Source organism: Cupressus sempervirens, chromosome 8, assembly GCF_028749045.1.
Source record: "Cupressus sempervirens isolate cs-2001-9-10 chromosome 8, ASM2874904v1, whole genome shotgun sequence".
In the NCBI taxonomy this organism is placed as follows: domain Eukaryota; kingdom Viridiplantae; phylum Streptophyta; class Pinopsida; order Cupressales; family Cupressaceae; genus Cupressus; species Cupressus sempervirens.
This window is the reverse complement of record NC_143125.1, coordinates 664,427,125-664,431,752: the sequence shown is the minus strand read 5'-3', so window position 1 is coordinate 664,431,752 and position 4,628 is coordinate 664,427,125.

The following is a 4,628-nucleotide window of genomic DNA, read 5'->3' as shown; positions in this document are numbered from 1 at the left end:
AATAATCTAACCAAGTATATATATCACAATAGGCTCATCTATTGTGAGAAGAAATATCACCTAACTCGTGATATCATAGGATATAATGTGCTCAAAAATATCAAGTCACATGACATTCTTTTTATATATCCAAGTTATGGTATGTGCACTGACATCAAGTCCCGTGATGTCTACCATAACCAATCATGGCATATCCATGAATACAATTATCCACCATGATTTATCTCATAAGGAACATAATGATCTCCAACTAATATCAAGTCTCATGATATGTGTCAAAATGTCCAAGAGATACTATCCATCCTAACATGTCCACGAATATCAAGTCACATGATATTTGTCATGATAGAGGACTAATCATTGTAAAGTCATCACCTTACCATATACAGGTGTATATTATTTGAAGGATTGTCACCTTTCAATAATGTACAAAGGGGACCCATAAAGTCATGGAGACACACAAATGACAATAAAAGATTTTACACAAAGTCACCATATTCTCTGACATGGTATTGTCATGATGTTATATGCATGACATCCACCATGAACCATATTAGGGGGTGGATCCATCATAACTACTCCTAGAGAGTGGAACAAGGGTTTTACTTTAAGCAACTCTCTCATAGAGAAGAATCCAATAAAACATTTCAAAAAATCACTGATGCTAAGACTCCTTAGCAAGGGATTCATTCTTCACAACTCCAAGGTAGTCTCCAAATGCACAAACTTCACTTTGGTATGAGACTTGGTGAGAATATTAGTTGTTCATTCTTTAGTGGTAATGTACCTTGTCTAAAAACCATTTCCATCATCTATTCACTTGGTAGATCTTCTAGCAACTCTCTTTGTTCTAACCATGACTTTATTCGTAGGTGTAGTTTCTCATACAAAATTACTTGTTTGATTTCATAGTAACATGAGTGAATCTAATAAACTATGGAGTTATCTTTGGGCTTGGAAACACCAACATTTATGATAATGTGGCTTTTATTTGATGTTCCAAATACATCAAGGTTACGTTATACCTTTTATGATTGTGATATCAACCTTCTGATCTCCTTAGCCAAGGTTTCCTTTAGTAGATTATTTGAATCCCTCTGAATCTGATGTCCATTCCATTCAAGTTTTCTTTCCCTTGAGTACAATTTCTTATGTTTCTTGATATGTCCTGAAGACTTTTCAAATAGTTGATAGAACTAAACTATCTCAAAGAGAAATTTTAATCATAGAAGTATACAAGACTCGTCATCCCAATGTTATAGTAGGAGCTAATAAATATTACTCAAGGGTATAAAATATATATCTCTTTTGTTGATACATCATAGAGCTAGTCTAGAGTTGGGTCACAAGACTGTAGTAAGATTCTTTTCTTTGCTATCTTGTTGGTTCCAAGAAAAGCACTGAGAATGTCACAACCATGTATTATATATTTACTTCTTGATTGCTAATATTTCCTTGCCACTTGAGAGGTCATCTAGACATGATCTTCTACCTCTGAACTAATATAATCCTCAATAGTTGATTTAAAGCATATCCTCTAGCTGCTCCCTCTCTCACAAAAGCATGTCTTGCTCCAAGAATGATATTATTTTGAATTGCCTCTAATGACTCACAACAGATGAACAATTATTTTCTTCTTTTGCTACAAAGAGTGTCTCTCACCTAGGCATCATGATCAATGTCCAAGGATTCGTGTGAATCTGCAAGCTCAGAGATCGCATCTAGAAAGAGTCATTTAGGTGTCAATCCTCTAACTCACCAATTACAGTCAAGATCCAAGTCCTCAATCAAAGAACAAGCCCTAAAGAAGATTATTTGAAATGGATTGATTGTAGAAATGCATGTAACTTGTTTCTCAATCCAAACTCAACCTTTCTTCGGAGGCTTCCATGTTATTTTAATTTGATGATTTTCTAGTTTATCAGTCTTTAATATAGCTTGGAATTGATGGTGGCTTTCCCATGCAGTCCAATCCCCCTCCATTCATTATGACAAAATATTCTATTAGACATCTTCACCATTTGAGAAGACACTTTTGAGAACAGTGATGTCATTCAAATTCTTCTGCAATAATGATCCTTGCTAGCTTTGCTTCAAAGATGGCCATGACAAATGAAGGGATAACATCTATACGAATGGCTTTTCAACAGTGTATGCTTGCATGTTAATTTGCAATAGCTAGCAATACATACAATGGGGAATGTGAAAGAATTTTGAACCCGATGATGTTTTCAAAAGGACATCTCTTCTGTAAATTCGTGCACATTGAATACATTTAAAACAACATTCCCATGTGTCACACAAACCAATTAACAGTTTATCAAGGATAAAGATCAAGTGCCCCAAATTAACATTTATTCATGACAAACTCCATGTCATATGTAGTGAGAGAACGCTTCCAATATCCAAGGAAATAGGCAAGCACTCTTAACAATAGTAGACACAACATTGTTCAACACCTTCACAATGCACAAACTATTTTCTTGTGAATTTCCACTTTCGAAATGACCACCTTCGACAAATTGAAATTCTTCTATCAAGTCTTTTATATATATATATATATATATGCAAATCAAATCAATAAATTCACTCTCATTAGATCTTGATTTAATACTTGTCATGCACATGTAAATCACTCTTTGGATTGGTTTATAGATATCTTTGGGCCTAGCTATATGTGAATGCAAGCAATGCTAGTGTTGTTAAAAATTAAGGTGCTGACTAATCTCTAGACAAAATGTACCAAAGAAAAAAAAAGAGTCAAGAATGATTTTTTTTTTGAAAACACGGCGTAATTTTTTCAATTTTTTTTTTTTTTTTTTCGATCACAAAATATACATATCCAAGATCAAATGTTGAAAATTTCCAAAAAAATCGTTGTGTTTTCAGTTTTTTGAAATTTAGTCAATGATATAATTTGTGGGGAGGATAACCCCATCCATTAATTAATGCCACTTTACTAATGCAATAATCCTTATTGTCTTCTTTTACTCATTTGTTTACCATCGCAAGCATAACTCAACCAAGCCCAACTTCTGTATCTCATTCATGGCAATTTCCAGAATGAAGATGGTTATTTGAAATCATGTCAAATGAACTAGGCCCGATGAGGTGTTCCAAGTTTAATACATTGTAAAATAGTTCAAAGCAAGTGAAGAATGCCATCATTGTCTATTCTTCTTAAAATACATTATTGCTGAAAGTGGCCACTTCTCTAGCTCCTTCAATGATGTATAAAGCTTGATGATATATTCATCGTCAATTGTTGATTGCATATTTGTTATGTTAACTTGGATTATTTACTCCTTGTACAATAGGTACCATTTTAGTGATGGAAAATATTTGATTTATAATATGCTTGGATTCACACAATAACACTCTCAATAGAGTCAGCTGATGTGATATAATATCCTCTGCCTTCATATCTATGTTCTCATGAATCTTTGTGGTATTGTTCTTCTTTATATTTTTGTTGACTATAGTCCTCTATTTTGTATTTAATCGGATCTTCCTTAACTCAACTTTGATACCATATTAAATGTGATTATATTTATTTCAGACTAGTTTCAATTTTGAGAATTTGGTGGTTACTAATTCCATATTTCAATTTGTATGTGATAGACTTGATCTATTCCAAATGTATGTGAAGAAGGTCCAATATTAATGGCATATATATGGTGTGGAGGGCTACATTCTTCAGTGGATGTGTCTCCACAAGGTGGAGGCATGTCCACTCAAGACATGCCCTTCCAATCTGATCAAAGCTAATATCCTCAACATCTCCAAACAGAGGGTGGATCAAGATCAATTTTGACAAGGCCTCTTAGAAGAAACAATCTCATCAGGAGCTAGATATCTAGCCAAAGATTGGAAAAGGAACACCTTAATATAGAACATGCAAAAAGTTCTTTCAAGTACTAACAACATAGTTACACCGGCCTTGGGAACGCGGGGACATGGGATATATAGTATATACTATACATATGATACTTAAAATGCTAATTATGAAAAGATGTTTAATAATATAAGACATAAATATGAAGTATAAGTTCATCAAATCTGTTATTGCTAGTTTTATTTTACATTGCATTGCACATTGAACAATGAACTATGAAAGAGATCTAACTTCTAACTTCTAACCTCTATGAAATAACTTAAATAATCAAAGATTGAAGATTCAAATTCAAAACTTAAAAGTCATAGATATCTATTATGATATATCATATTATCAATTTAGCAAAAGTATGAGTATCATTATCTCATCAATCATTCAATGGCATCATACACTTAATTACATCAAATAACAACAACCATGATATGATCACAATATTCAATGTTCAATGCTCAATGTTTTAAACTTCAAATATCCAAGGCTCAAATACAAACTTAGAAAACTATGAAAACTCTTCTACTTGTTGCTATTGCAAAAATTAGAAAACTATGAAATGAATAGAAATGAGAAAACATAGAGATTTAGTGAGATTTCAACCTCTAAATGGGCCCCACATACCCTAGGGTTAATAAACAATAAAAAACAACAAAACAAAACCTTTTAGATTTTTATTTTTATTTGCATTTTTTAATGTACCAAAAAGCCTAGCTGGTTTGGGGGACGCATCCTTGCCCAC